Here is a 15,390-nt window from a genome sequence, read left to right on the forward strand (position 1 = left end):
AAAGGAGAAGTGGTTGCAAAGTGATTTCTTAAGTAGCAAGATAGATGTACTCAAATGCAGAACACCTAGCATGTTGACTTTCAAAGTGCTTTGTGGAACTCTACTAGGCACACAACAGTAATATTGAACTAAGTGGCTCAGCATCATGAAAATACAATAACCAGTGAATGAGCACCAGAAACAAGAAGGTACCGAACCATAACCATAAACCTTGTTAGTTTCATAGATCTGCTTATGGGGATATGACTGCAATATGACGACTTCTTATTCACCATCTCTGTGTCCCCATCCAGGCCCCATCCCAGACCAGGGGGTTCCAGTGAAGGAGGAGCCTGGTTGCCCTGTTCGTGGGGAGCGAGGCTTCCACAGGGGCCAGGAGAAGGCCCGGGATGCTGGAGTGCATAATGAGGGAGAAGGAGTGAAAATGGGAGGCGAGAAAGACAAAGGTGCTAAACATCTACTCCAGACTCCAGGACAGCGGGCCCCTCCAGCCCAGCCGCAACAGGGGCCACTCCAGGTTTGAAGACTGTGAGTGTATCAGTGTATCCATCCACCCTCACACATTTAAAACCCCAAACTGCCAACCGACACATATGCCCACTGCCTCGTACCGTAAGGGAGCATGTTAGCAAAACACAAACGCATCTACGCTCAACACTGCGGCCTCTCTACTTGTTTAAATAATTATTCTCCCCAACACAATTTTCCTTTAGTCCAGAGCACAGCATTTGATTTCACCATTTCCATTAGCTGCTTTGTAAACAAGAGTTTACCCTGAAATTCTTCAGTTTCTCCCAAATGTCTAATTTCTGTCATGTCACCCATTGTCACTGCACCGAGCCTGGCAAGTCCCACAATGAGCCTGTACACCTCGGGTCAAGGTTAAGGGGGTGGGGCCCCCAGAATGTTCACAGGGTCAGGGTTGCTCCTGTGTGCACAGCCACTTGTCTGATTGGACAGGTTCATTCAGCCAGTAATAAACCAAGAGGAAGAACCCTGCAGCTGTCCTTCCACACAACAAAAGAAAGTTTTTTTTTTAACCAATGATGAGCTTTTGTGTTTGTGTGTGTGGTGGGGAGAGGGAACTGTTTCTCTTTCATAAGTGTGTATTGGCTTCAACTATTTCTCAGTTCTCAGCTCGTTTTGTATTTTTAGCAGTCGTCTTCAAGCATCATCTTTGTCTGCTGGTGTTACTTTCTGTTTTTCTTTGTGGGTTTGTGTGTGTGTGTTTGCACGTGTGTTTGTGTGCTGCTGCCCCTTGCACAGACACGTGTAAACGTGTCCCCTCATTATTGGCTGAAAGGCATTAATTGGCCTTAATTGGCGCCCTCTCGTCTGGCACTGACCACTGGCCAAAGAACTCCTAAAATAGAAACCCCTCCCTCGTTCTTCCGCTCCTCCTCTATGCACTTTTCTCCCACTTTCTTCCTTTATTTCCCCACTCATCCATCCTTCCTGCCCCTAGACATTCACTTTCTCTAGTGCCTGTTTGTGCCACACTCCCTGTTTCCCATCGAGAGTACATGACTGGGCTAGCACAGTAGTAGATAGACTGTAGATTGTAAACAGTAAGTATTAAGCAATAGCAGAGTGATGATTGTTTTCATACAGATAAGAGCGGGGTCAGGTCTGAACCTCAATGTTTTCCTAGTAGGCTAGGAACATACAATGCCTGTGTTGACTGAGTGCATGATTGTTTTGGATAGATACACGAGGGATGACTAAGTGCATGCAGGGAGACTGGTGTCCGCTCAGAGCTCCATTGTGTGCTGTTGTCCCATGGAGTGCTGCTCAGTAGCTGTACCTGTGCTGCTGGCGTCAGTGACTCACTCTGCCAGGGTCTCTGATGAATGTCAGTGTTGATGGGGAACACCTGGTGGCCCCGTGACTGCACCACCTCAGCCCCGCCCCCTGGACGCCACTCAGCCTCCCGTGTATTAGCGTTCTATTCAGGTAGGTGGGGAATCCACTGCAGTCGTTTGCTCGGTTGTTTTCACCAAAGTGAATAGCTTCTCAATGAATGAGCAAGGGAGACCAATCACTTAGAAGAGAGGGTGTGTGTGTGTGTGTGTGTGTGTGTGTGTGTGTGTGTGTCTGCACGCATGCGCTTGTGTCTGTGTGTATCTGTGTGTGTGTGTCGGTGTGTTTGTGTGTGTGTGCCCATGAGCTAGGGTACAGTGCCTTTATGTAACGGCTGTTTGCTCAGCCTTTGGTCTAGAATACCTGTCTATTTACCATTAGCGCCAAATGACTGGACAAACAAACAGCCAGCCTATTGATGAGCATCAGCGTGGAATATGCACGTCAGCTGCTGATTTTTTTTCAAAGAGAGCAGAGAAGGAGAGAGGCAGAGTGAATCTGTCTAAGAGTCTATTATATGGTGTCTGAACAGAGAGGGCCCTCCACAATGGCTTTATTAATGACATAATGTCAAGGAGAGTCTGGGAAATAATAACACATCATTTGGCTTTGTCAGCTTATCAGTACAGATCAGTTATAGCAGATGATTAGAGGCTTTGAGGACTTATCTTTGTGGATCTGTGTGCGTGTGTAGCAGCGCTAGGTGATTGGATGTAGGCATGTGTGTGTGTAAGCGTGTGTGCGCGCCGTGGTTTGTGGTGAGGTGGGTGGCGTGCTGCCAGGGTCGGGAGTGTGGCCGCTGCGTGTGTCTTTGTTTGTTTTCCTGACGCAGAGTTTTCCCCCGCATCCTTTTGGGGAAAGTGTAGGGGCGGGGCCACGGGTCCATGGAGAAATAATGAGGCCTGTTGCCAAATGGAGCACAGTGCCAAATTCTGCCCCCTCCTGAATCCACCACGCTCTGGAGCCCCCCCTCCTGAATCCACCACGCTCAAAGGGACTGGAGCACAGTGCCAAATTCTGCCCCCCTCCTGAATCCACCACGCTCAAAGGGACTGGAGCACAGTGCCAAATTCTGCCCCCCTCCTGAATCCACCACGCTCAAAGGGACTGGAGCACAGTGCCAAATTCTGCCCCCCTCCTGAATCCACCACGCTCAAAGGGACTGGAGCACAGTGCCAAATTCTGCCCCCCTCCTGAATCCACCACGCTCAAAGGGACTGGAGCACAGTGCCAAATTCTGCCCCCCTCCTGAATCCACCACGCTCAAAGGGACTGGAGCACAGTGCCAAATTCTGCCCCCCTCCTGAATCCACCACGCTCAAAGGGACTGGAGCACAGTGCCAAATTCTCCGACTCAAAAGAGATGTTGAATAACATTTGTTCAGGTTATTAAAGAATCACAGAGTTGATGAACGATCCTGTAAATATGGTTCTAAATTGCTTCCCTGTAAAACGATAACATCACGGAATCGTCATTGATGAATTGGCTCGTCTGGCCACTGCTATTCCAAGACTAGAGGAAATGTACAGTATGTTTAAGTAATGTCCAGACCCCTGTCTTCAGCTCACAGTTGTGTGTGGATGTGGACATTGTCTTAGATACACACTCTCTGTTAATGAGCTTAAACATTGAGTGGAACTCAGGAATTAAAGGACGGATTATTGCATCCCCTCCTGCACCTCCTACTGGCCTACTGAAGCTCTCAACTTCCTGCTTGTATAATGATGTTACTGTAACATGTAGCCTTCATATACACCTCATTGGTTGCTCCATTGTGTAATTAATACACTCAAATATACTCTAGAATCATATCATGAAATAATCTAGACCAGTTTGGTTGAATTAATGACAGTGACTGGATGATTTTATCATCATCATCATCATACAACATGTCAAGCTACTCAAACTATACTGAAGCGTTGGTTTATTTTAAGAATGTAGGGCTAGCACTCGTCATGTTTTGACGCTACAGAATTAAAAGATCATAGCACTTAAAGAGCTTAAAACCCAACGTATCCCCAAATGTTCCCATGTAGTCTGTCTGTTATGTTACCGTCACAGTGGCTAACGTTTGAGCCTAGCCAACGCCATGGAAAAGCCATGCTCATTACATGAATGTAATTACTCTAAATACAGGTTTTTAATCAGACACTGTGCGGGTTAGGTTGGGCTCTAACGTTCTCCCGCTGGAAAAACGGGGTCATTTCTCCTCTAGCACTGAATGTGACCTTTGTTTGGGGAATTATGGACACTTTATACATGTGATGATGAGCAGAAACAAAGGTCTGGGATTAAGCGGGGAAGAGAGGGATTAGAAATAAACAAGAGGACAACACATCATACAACACAATCTATTCTAACCACAGTCCCGACACTGTTTACATACAGTTGAAGTGGGAAGTTTACATACACTTACGCTGGAGTCATTCAAACTCATTTTTCATCCACTCCACAAATGTCTTGTTAACAAACTATAGTTTTGGCAAGTCAGTTAGAACATCTACTTTGTGCATGACACAAGGAATTATTCCAACAATTGTTTACAGACAGTGAAATAATCCTATAATTCACTGTATCACAATTCCAGTGGGTCAGATGTTTACATACACTAAGTTGACTGTGCCTTTGAACAGCTTGGAAAATTCCAGAAATTGTTGTCATGGCTTTAGAAGCTTCTGATAGGCTAATTGATACAATTTGAGTCAATAGGAGGTGTACCTGTAGATGTATTTCAAGGCCAACCTTCAAACTCAGTGCCTCTTTGCTTGACATTACGGGAAAATAAAAAATAATCAGCCAACACCTCAGAAAATATATTGTAGACCTCCACAAGTCTGGTTCATCCTTGGGAGCAATTTCCAAATGCTTGAAGGTACCACGTTCATCTGTACAAACAATAGTACGCACGTATAAACACCATGGGACCACGCAGCCATCATTCCGCTCAGGAAGGAGACGAGTTCTGTCTCCCAGAGATGTACGTACTTTGGTGCAAAAAGTGCATATCAAGAGGAAAAGATCTTGTGAAGATGCTAGAGGAAACAGTTACAAAAGTATCTATATCTGTCACGAACGTCGTCAGGGAAATGACCGGACCAAGGTGCAGTGTGGTGAGCGTGCATTTCTTTTTATTATGAATGTCACCAACAACACAACCGTGCCGCTTACTAGGGCTATACAGGCCACTAACAAAGTCAACTACCCACAACTAAGGTGGAAAAACAAACTGCCTAAGTATGATTCCCAATCAGAGACAACGATAGACAGCTGTCCCTGATTGAGAACCATACCCGGCCAAAACATAGAAACAGAAAACATAGAAATAAAGAAACTAGAATGTCCACCCTAGTCACACCCTGGCCTAACCAAAATAGAGAATAAAAGCCTCTCTATGGCCAGGGCGTGACAATATCCACAGCAAAACAAGTCCTACATCCACATAACCTGAAAGGCCGCTCAGCAAGGAAGAAGCCACTACTCCAAAACCACCATAATAAAGCCAGACTACGGTTTGCAACTGCACATGGAGACAAAGATCTTACTTTTTGGAGAAAAAAATAGAACTGTTTGGCCATAATGACCATCGTTATGTTTGGAGGAAAAAGGGGGAGGCTTGCAAGCCGAAGATCACCATCCCAACCGTGAAGAACGGGGGTGGCAGAATCATGTTGTGGGGGTGCTTTGCTGCCGGAGGGACTCTTGCACTTCACAAAATAGATGGCATCATGAGGAAGGAAAATTATGTGGATATATTGAAGCAACATCTCAAGACATCAGTCAGGAAGTGAACATTTGAACATCTTGGCCATGTTCTGTTATAATCTCCACCCGGCACAGCCAGAAGAGGACTGGCCACCCCACATAGACTGGTTCCTCTCTAGGTTTCTTCCTAGGTTTTGGCCTTTCTAGGGAGTTTTTCCTAGCCACCGTGCTTCTACACCTGCATTGCTTGCTGTTTGTGGTTTTAGGCTGGGTTTCTGTACAGCACTTTGAGATATCAGCTGATGTACGAAGGGCTATATAAATACATTTTATTTTATTTGATTTGAAAGCTTGGTCGCAAATGGGTCTTCCAAATGGACAATGACCCCAAGCATACTTCCAAAGTTGTGGCAAAATGGCTTAAGGACAACCAAGACAAGGTATTAGAGTGGCCATCACAAAGCCCTGACCTCAATCCAATAGAGAATTTGTGGGCAGAACTGAAAAAGCGTGTGCGAGCAAGGAGCCTACAAACCTGACTCAGTTACACCAGCTCTGTCAGGAGGAAAGGGCCAAAATTCACCCAACTTATTGTGGGAAGCTTGTGGAAGGCTACCCAAAACGTTTGACCCAAGTTAAACTATTTAAAGGCACTGCTACCAAATACAATTGAGTGTATGTAAACTTCTGACCCATTGGGAATGTGATGAAAGAAATAAAAGCTGAAAAAAATAATTCTCTCTAATATTATTCTGACATTTCACATTCTTAAAATAAAGTGGTGATCCTAACTGACCTACGACAGGGACTTTTTACTAGGAATGAATGTCAGAAATTGTGAAAAACAGTTTAAATGTATTTGGCTACGGTGTATGTAAACCTCCAACTGTATTTCCTGACTATAATGTACGTTATTGACAAATGTTGTTGCAGCCCTTCAGTTATTCCGACTTAACCTTGATTTCGATAAAATAATGGTTATATGCAAACTACTTTCTCACTTTGAATGATGTTTGTTTTGTTCAGGTTGTGATTCTGTGAGAAAATCATGCGTTAATGAATGCCTACACGGTGTCAGATCAGCAATCAGGCCGTTTGTCATCTGTCAGCTGGAGTCATTGACAGTGATGTCCAAGTGTGTGTTAAATGAAATGTGACTGGTGACTTTTCGCCGCCTGCGGAACCGGTGGACGTCTTTGTGGTGACTGAAGAAACTGAACAAAAAGAAGCAAAACAAGCGGCAGTAAAAGTGAACCTCCTTGCTCATCATCATCATCACGGCCCCATTGTTCCTCCCTCAATCGCTACTGAATCGCCTCACTCTCATTACAGATTACAGCTTCAGCGGAGTGACTGTCCCCTTTCTCTCGCCTTTCTGTGCCACGGTCCTTCTCTTGATTAACATTTTCTGCTAGGCTTCACACCAAAGGCACAACCTGTGTGCTTTAAAGGCCATCTGAAAAAAAAAGCCATCATGCGCTGGAGTGGAATCAGATAAGGCTATCTGGCAGGAGGTTTTAGTGCCTGGGCTTTGTCCCGCTCCTCCACCCGCCTTCGCTTCCTCCCTCAATCTCTCACTCCACTGCACCTTTTGTCCGGCTGATTCCCCGACGGAGTGGCCCCCTCAGTTGCAGACCCCCTGATCTCCCTTCAGCACGGACGTGTGGTGTGTGTGTGTGTGTGTGTGTGTGTGTGTGTGTGTGTGTGTGTGTGTGTGTGTGTGTGTGTGTGTGTGTGTGTGTGTGTGTGTGTGTGTGTGTGTGTGTGTGTGTGTGTGTGTGTGTGTGTGTGTGTGTGTGAAAGTGAGTGCTTGTGGGCACACATCAGGCTTGAGAGGTGCAAGGCAGAGGCCCAGGAAAGAGAGGCAGGCCTAGGGGAGAGAAAGAGAGAGAGTGTGGTAGAATAGAGTCCCCATTAGGGGGTTGGAGCACTACCTACCAGGGACAGGACTGATGGGACCTGCCTCAGCCCGCCACCATGCTAAAGAGAGGAGACGGGGGATCCATTTACTCTGTCACATAAGCTGTCAATTCACTTCATTGGATTGATCAGTGCACTGATCCAGGCAGTGGAGTGTGTGTGTGTGTGTGTGTGTGTGTCTATTGAAGAGGGTTAGATTGGGGTCTGGGGGCTAGCTAATACCCAGCCCAGATGCTGCTCGGGGACCAAACGTGTGACTCGTGGGTCTCAGCGAAAGCCCCTTCTCGTCACAGATATTTGCAAACAGATGTACACAGCTCCACCGCAGGTTTTGATCAATCAAGCTTTAACAAGTCAAGTTGACTGGATGCGAATGTAATGCTTTGCATGTGAAAGGCGGAGGCTGCGGAAGGCCTGGTTTTGATTAGGCCTAAGCAGATAAATGGCAGATTGAAACGGCCCCCTGCAACCGGGGAGCAACCCAGAGGTCCAGGGGTTTAAGTCAGACTGATATAAACTCTTTTTCTGTTACTTTCTTCTGCTACCCAGTGAATAGATCCATTATTCAGTGGACTCTTTCTCATCTCTACTGAATTGAAGTGGAAGCAGCTTAAAGTGCTTTCCCCTTGTCTCCCCTTCTGTTCCGTTTCTCTTCTCTCCCCTTCTCTCCCCTTGTCTCCCCTTGTCTCCCCTTCTCTCCCCTTCTCTCCCGTTTCTCTTCTCTCCCCTTGTCTCCCGTTTCTCTTCTCTCCCCGTCTCTCCCCTTCTCTCACCTTGTCTCCCGTTTCTCTTCTCTCCCCTTCTCTCCCGTTTCTCTTCTCTCCCCTTCTCTCCCATTTCTCTCCTCTCCCCTTCTCTCCCCTTTGTCTCCCCTTCTCTCCCGTTTCTCTTCTCTCCCCTTCTCTCCCGTTTCTCTTCTCTCCCCTTCTCTCCCCTTGTCTCCCCTTCTCTCCCGTTTCTCTTCTCTCCTCTTCTCTCCCCTTCTCTCCCATTTCTCTTCTCTCCCCTTCTCTCCCATTTCTCTTCTCTCCCCTTCTCTCCCCCTGTCTCCCCTTCTCTCCCATTTCTCTTCTCTCTCCTTCTCTCCCCTTCTCTCCCCTTCTCTCCCGTTTCTCTCCTCTCCCCTTGTCTCCCCTTCTCTCCTGTTTCTCTTCTCTCCCATTGTCTCCCCTTCTCTCCCATTTCTCTTCTCTCCCCTTGTCTCCCGTTTCTCTTCTCTCCCCTTCTCCCTTCTCTCCCATTTCTCTTCTCTCCCCTTCTCTCCCCTTGTCTCCCCTTCTCTCCCCTTGTCTCTCGTTTCTCTTTTCTCTCCTTCTCTCCCCTTCTCTCCCATTTCTCTTCTCTCCCCCTGTCTCCCCTTCTCTCCTGTTTCTCTTCTCTCCCATTGTCTCCCCTTCTCTCCCATTTCTCTTCTCTCCCCTTGTCTCCCGTTTCTCTTCTCTCCCCTTCTCCCTTCTCTCCCATTTCTCTTCTCTCCCCTTCTCTCCCCTTGTCTCCCCTTCTCTCCCCTTGTCTCTCGTTTCTCTTTTCTCTCCTTCTCTCCCCTTCTCTCCCATTTCTCTTCTCTCCCCTTGTCTCCCCTTCTCTTCTCTCCCCTTGTCTCCCATTTCTCTTCTCTCCCATTTCTCTTCTCTCCCCTTCTCTCCCCCTGTCTCCCCTTCTCTCCCGTTTCTCTTCTCTCCCCTTCTCTCCCCTTGTCTCCCCTTCTCTCCCGTTTCTCTCCTCTCCCCTTCTCTCCCGTTTCTCTCCTCTCCCCTTCTCTCCCCTTGTCTCCCCTTCTCTCCCCTTGTCTCCCCTTCTCTCCCGTTTCTCTTCTCTCCCCTTCTCTCCCCTTCTCTCCCATTTCTCTTCTCTCCCCTTCTCTCCCCTTGTCTCCCCTTCTCTCCCCTTGTCTCCCGTTTCTCTTCTCTCCCCTTCTCTCCCATTTCTCTTCTCTCCCCCTGTCTCCCCTTCTCTCCCGTTTCTCTTCTCTCCCCTTCTCTCCCCTTGTCTCCCCTTCTCTTCTCTCCCCTTCTCTCCCATTTCTCTTCTCTCCCCTTCTCTCCCCCGTCTCCCCTTCTCTCCCATTTATCTTCTCTCCCCTTCTCTCCCATTTCTCTTCTCTCCCCTTCTCTCCTCTTCTCTCCCCTTGTCTCCCGTTTCTCTTCTCTCCCATTCTCTCCCCTTCTCTCCCATTTCTCTTCTCTCCCCTTCTCTCCCCTTGTCTCCCCTTCTCTCCCCTTGTCTCCCGTTTCTCTTCTCTCCCCTTCTCTCCCATTTCTCTTCTCTCCCCCTGTCTCCCCTTCTCTCCCGTTTCTCTTCTCTCCCCTTGTCTCCCCTTCTCTTCTCTCCCCATTTCTCTTCTCTCCCCTTCTCTCCCCCGTCTCCCCTTCTCTCCCATTTATCTTCTCTCCCCTTCTCTCCCATTTCTCTTCTCTCCCCTTCTCTCCTCTTCTCTCCCCTTGTCTCCCGTTTCTCTTCTCTCCCATTCTCTCCCCTTCTCTCCCGTTTCTCTTCTCTCCCCTTCTCTCCCATTTCTCTTCTCTCCCCTTCTCTCCCCTTGTCTCCCCTTCTCTCCCCTTGTCTCCCGTTTCTCTTCTCTCCCCTTCTCTCCCATTTCTCTTCTCTCCCCCTGTCTCCCCTTCTCTCCCGTTTCTCTTCTCTCCCCTTCTCTCCCCTTGTCTCCCCTTCTCTCCCCTTGTCTCCCCTTCTCTTCTCTCCCCTTCTCTCCCATTTCTCTTCTCTCCCCTTCTCTCCCCCGTCTCCCCTTCTCTCCCATTTATCTTCTCTCCCCTTCTCTCCCATTTCTCTTCTCTCCCCTTCTCTCCTCTTCTCTCCCCTTGTCTCCCGTTTCTCTTCTCTCCCATTCTCTCCCCTTCTCTCCCATTTCTCTTCTCTCCCCTTCTCTCCCCTTCTCTCCCCTTGTCTCCCCTTCTCTCCCATTTCTCTTCTCTCCCCTTCTCTCCCCTTGTCTCCCCTTCTCTCCCATTTCTCTTCTCTCCCCTTGTCTCCTGTTTCTCTTCTCTCCCCTTCTCTCCCGTTTCTCTCATTTCTCTTCTCTCCCCTTCTCTCCCCCTGTCTCCCGTTCTCTCCCTTTTCTCTTCTCTCCCCTTCTCTCCCCTTCTCTCCCCTTCTCTCCCCCTGTCTCCCCTTCTCTCCCGTTTCTCTTCTCTCCGCTTCTCTTCTCTCCCGTTTCTCTCCCCTTCTCTCCCCTTGTCTCCCCTTCTCTCCCGTTTCTCTCCCCTTCTCTCCCGTTTCTCTTCTCTCCCGTTTCTCACCCCTTCTCTCCCCTTCTCTCCCGTTTCTCTCCCGTTTCTCTCCCCTTCTCTCCCCTTCTCTCCGTTGCTCTCCCTTTGCTCTCCCCTTCTCTCTTCTCTCCCTTCTTCTCTCCCCTTCTCTTCTCTCCCTTTTCTCTTTTCCTCCTTCTCTCCCTTCTCTCCCCTTCTCTCCTTTGTTTCTCTCCCCTTCTCTCCCGTTTCTCTTCTCTCCCTGTTTCTCACCCCCTTCTCTCCCCTTCTCTCTCCCTTGTTTCTCTCCCGTTTTCTCTCCTTCTCTCCCCTTCTCTCCTCTTCTCTCCCTTGCTCTCCCTCTTCTCTCCTTCTCTCCTCTTCTCTCCCTTTCTCCCGTTTCTCTCCCCTTCTCTCCCCTTCTCTCCTCTTCTCTCCTCTTCTCTCCTCTTCTCTCCCCTTCTCTCCCGTTTCTCTCCCCTTCTCTCCCCTTCTCTCCTCTTCTCTCCCCTTCTCTCCCGTTTCTCTCCCCTTCTCTCCCCTTCTCTCCCCTTCTCTCCCTCTTCTCTCCCCTTTCTCTCCTCTTCTCTCCCCTTTCTCTCCCCTTCTCTCCTCTTCTCTCCCCTTCTCTCCTCTTCTCTCCCCTTCTCTCCCGTTTCTCTCCCCTTCTCTCCCCTTCTCTCCTCTTCTCTCCCCTTCTCTCCTCTTCTCTCCCCTTCTCTCCCGTGTCTCTTCTCTTCTCTCCTCTTCTCTCCCCTTCTCTCCCCTTCTCTCCCGTGTCTCTTCTCTTCTCTCCTCTTCTCTCCCCTTCTCTCCCGTGTCTCTTCTCTTCTCTTCTCTTCTCTCCCCTTCTCTCCCCTTCTCTCCCGTGTCTCTTCTCTTCTCTCCTCTTCTCTCCCCTTCTCTCCCGTGTCTCTTCTCTTCTCTTCTCTTCTCTCCCCTTCTCTCCCCTTCTCTCCCGTGTCTCTTCTCTTCTCTCTCTTCTCTCCCCTTCTCTCCCCTTCTCTCCCGTGTCTCTTCTCTTCTCTCCTCTTCTCTCCCCTTCTCTCCCGTGTCTCTTCTCTTCTCTTCTCTTCTCTCCTCTTCTCTCCCCTTCTCTCCCGTTTCTCTCCCCTTCTCTCCCCTTCTCTCCTCTTCTCTCCCCTTCTCTCCCGTTTCTCTCCCCTTCTCTCCCCTTCTCTCCCTTCTCTCCTTTCTCTCCCGTTTCTCTCCTTCTCTCCCCTTTCTCTCCTTTTCTCTCCTCTTCTCTCTCCTTCTCTCCTCTTCTCTCCCCTTCTCTCCCCTTCTCTCCCTTCTTCTCTCCTTCTCTCCTCTTCTCTCCTTCTCCCTTCTCTCTCTCCCCCTTCTCTCTCCGTGTCTCTCTCTCTCTCTCTCCTTCTCTCTCCCTTCTCTCCCCTTCTCTCCTTCTTCTCCCGTTTCTCTCTCCTTCTCTTCTCTCCTCTTCTCTCCCCTTCTCTCCCTTCTCTCCCTCTCTCTCTCCTTTCTCTCCCTTTCTCTCCCCCTTCTCTCCCTTCTCCCTTCTCTCTCTCTCCCTTCTCTCCCTTCTCTCCTGTCTCTTCTCTTCTCTCCTCTTCTCTCCTTCTCTCCCCTTCTCTCCCGTTCTCTCTTTCTCTTCTCTCCTCTTCTCTCCCCTTCTCTCCCCTTCTCTTCTCTTCTCTCCTTTCTCTCCCCTTCTCTCCCTTTCTCTCTCCCTTCTCTCCTTCTTTCTCTCCCTCTTCTCTCCCCTTCTCTCTCTCCCCTCTCTCTCCTTCTCTCTCTCTCCCCTTCTCTCCCGTGTCTCTTCTCTTCTCTCCTCTTCTCTCCCCTTCTCTCCCGTGTCTCTTCTCTTCTCTCCTCTTCTCTCCCCTTCTCTCCCGTGTCTCTTCTCTTCTCTTCTCTTCTCTCCCCTTCTCCCGTGTCTCTTCTCTTCTCTCCCCTTCTCTCCCGTTTCTCTCCCCTTCTCTCCTCTTCTCTCCCCTTCTCTCCCGTTTATCTTCTCTTCTCTCCCCTTCTCTCCCCTTCTCTCCTCTTCTCTCCCCTTCTCTTCTCTTCTCTCCCCTTCTCTCCCCTTCTCTCCCCTTCTCTCCTCTTCTCTCCCCTTCTCTCCCGCTTTCTCTTCTCTTCTCTCCCCTTCTCTCCCCTTCTCTCCCCTTCTCTTCTCTTCTCTTCTCTCCTCTTCTCTCCCCTTCTCTTCTCTTCTCTCCCCTTCTCTCCCCTTCTCTCCCCTTCTCTCCTCTTCTCTCCCCTTCTCTCCCGTTTCTCTTCTCTTCTCTCCCCTTCTCTCCCCTTCTCTCCCGTTTCTCTCCCCTTCTCTCCCGTTTCTCTCCCCTTCTCTCCCGATTCTCTTCTCTCCGCTTCTCTTCTCTTCTCTCCCGTTTCTCCTTTCTGCTGCTTTCTCTTCTCCTCCAGATTTGCTTTCTGAAATTGACGTGGATGTGTGATTCGCGATCATAGCAAACAAGCTGTAGGCCCTTCAGTTGCTATCTGAAATGTTGACCACTGTAGACTGGCGTCCTCACCATCCATATATATCATCTCTAAAATATGTACTACTTGCTCAAACCCTTGTACTTGTATTAAACATTTCCCCTAAAGTGAGTTATGATGCCTGTTTCTCTTAGTTAAACAATACATTGACCTCAGCCTACCCCAGGTCTGTAAAAACTCCTCTCTCTCGACACACACGAAGATTTAGCAGCCAAGTGCCACAGGAGGCCCCAGAGTGTGCTGCCTGCCCGGCTGGGAACCCCAATGGACACACTGGCCCTTATTGCCACCCCCCCACACCCCTCCACTCACCACCAGAGGGATGCTGCTGGCCTCACATTGATAAAGACCAGACTCTCACACACACACATACACATGCATACACCTGAAGCCTGGCATACTGTATATCTAGATATTATTAGAAAATGTTCAAAATGCTCACAGATGTTTTGTGATCAGTATGAAATAAGATATAAACCCAGTTTGAGATAATATTAAGTTTATATTTCAGTTTGGTGATGTGTGAGGATTTGTAAGCAGTGGATTTGAATTGCACACTATAGCAGAGGGTTGTGTGTGGCTTCTCTTCCCGCTAGAGACCCTGTTAAACACAGAGGTTTGTATTTACTCTCTTTTTCCCTCTTCTCCTCTTCCTTTCTTTCTTGCAGTCGACTTCTTGGCAAAGTATTGCATTTTCAGCCAGGAGAAGCTGGCAGAATACAAAAGGGCTTTTGAAGCGGTAAGTGAAAGGGGATTTAAACCCTCTCTGTTCACACTATGCCTCAGATACACTCCCTCTTTCTTCCTTGTTTTCTGTCTCTCTCTTTCTCTAGTTCTTACTCTCTCCTTTTCACTCTTCCTGTCTCTCTCTCTCTCCTTGTTACTCTCCCTCCTTTTCACTCTTCCTGTCTATCTTTATGTAGTTTTAACTCTCCCTCCTTTTCACTTTTCCTGTCTCTATCTTTATGTAGTTTTAACTCTCCCTCCTTTTCACTTTTCCTGTCTCTATCTTTATGTAGTTTTAACTCTCCCTCCTTTTCACTCTTCCTGTCTCTCTCTTTCTGTAGTTTTTACTCTCCCTCCTTTTCACTATTCCTGTGTTTGTTGACTTCTGTGATCGAAAAAGCCTTGGTTTCATGCATGTCAACATCAGAAGCCTCCTCCCTAAGTTTGTTTTACTCACTGCTTTAGCACACTCTGCTAACCCTGATGTCCTTGCCCTGTCTGAATCCTGGCTTAGGAAGGCCACCAAAAATTCTGAGATTTCCATACCCAACTATAACACTTTCCGTCAAGATAGAACTGCCAAAGGGGGAGGAGTTGCAATCTACTGCAGAGATAGCCTGCAAAGTTCTGTCATACTTTCCAGGTCTATGCCCAAACAGTTCGAACTTCTAATTTAAAAAATTAATCTCTCCAGAAATATGTCTCTCACTGTTGCTGCCTGCTACCGACCCCCCTCAGCTCCCAGCCTTGCCCTGGAAATCATCTGTGAATTGATCGCCCCCCATCTAGCTTCAGAGTTTGTTCTGTTAGGTGACCTAAACTGGGATATGCTTAACACCCCGGCAGTCCTACAATCTAAGCTAGATGCCCTCAATCTCACACAAATCATCAAGGAACCCACCAGGTACAACCCTAAATCCGTAAACATGGGCACCCTAATTGACATTATCCTGACCAACTTGCCCTCCAAATAAAACTCTGCTGTCTTCAATCAGGGTCTCAGTGATCACTGCCTCATTGCCTGTATCCGCTACGGGTCCGCGGTCAAACAACCACCCCTCATCACTGTCAAACGCTCCATAAAACACTTCTGCGAGCAGGCCTTACTAATCGACCTGGCCCGGGTATCCTGGAAGGATATTGACCTCATCCCGTCAGTTGAGGATGCCTGGTCATTCTTTAAAAGTAACTTCCTCACCATCTTAGACAAGCATGCCTGCAAAAAATGCAGAACTAAGAACAGATATAGCCCTTGGTTCACTCCAGACCTGACTGCCCTCGACCAGCACAAAAACATCCTGTGGCGGACTACAATGGCATCGAATAATCCCTGCGATATGCAACTGTTCAGGGAAGTCAGGAACCAATACATGCAGTCAGTCAGGAAAGCAAAGGCCAGCTTTTTCAAGCAGAAATTTGCATCCTGTAGCTCTAACTCCAAAAAGTTCTGGGACACTGTACAGTCCATGGAGAACAAGAGCACCTCCTCCCAGCTGGCCGTGCCTTCCT

At 48.4% G+C, this 15,390-nt stretch overlaps 1 long non-coding RNA gene across 1 annotated transcript; it reads left to right on the forward strand.

Annotated features, from left to right (window-relative positions):
- LOC118370805 (uncharacterized) lies at nucleotides 1-15,390 on the forward strand. The gene is made up of 3 exons (XR_004822876.2): nucleotides 1-528; nucleotides 1,707-1,953; nucleotides 13,824-15,390. It is a non-coding gene; the product is annotated as an uncharacterized LOC118370805 (long non-coding RNA).

Source organism: Oncorhynchus keta, chromosome 13 (genome assembly GCF_023373465.1).
Source record: "Oncorhynchus keta strain PuntledgeMale-10-30-2019 chromosome 13, Oket_V2, whole genome shotgun sequence".
Taxonomy (NCBI): Eukaryota; Metazoa; Chordata; class Actinopteri; order Salmoniformes; family Salmonidae; genus Oncorhynchus; species Oncorhynchus keta.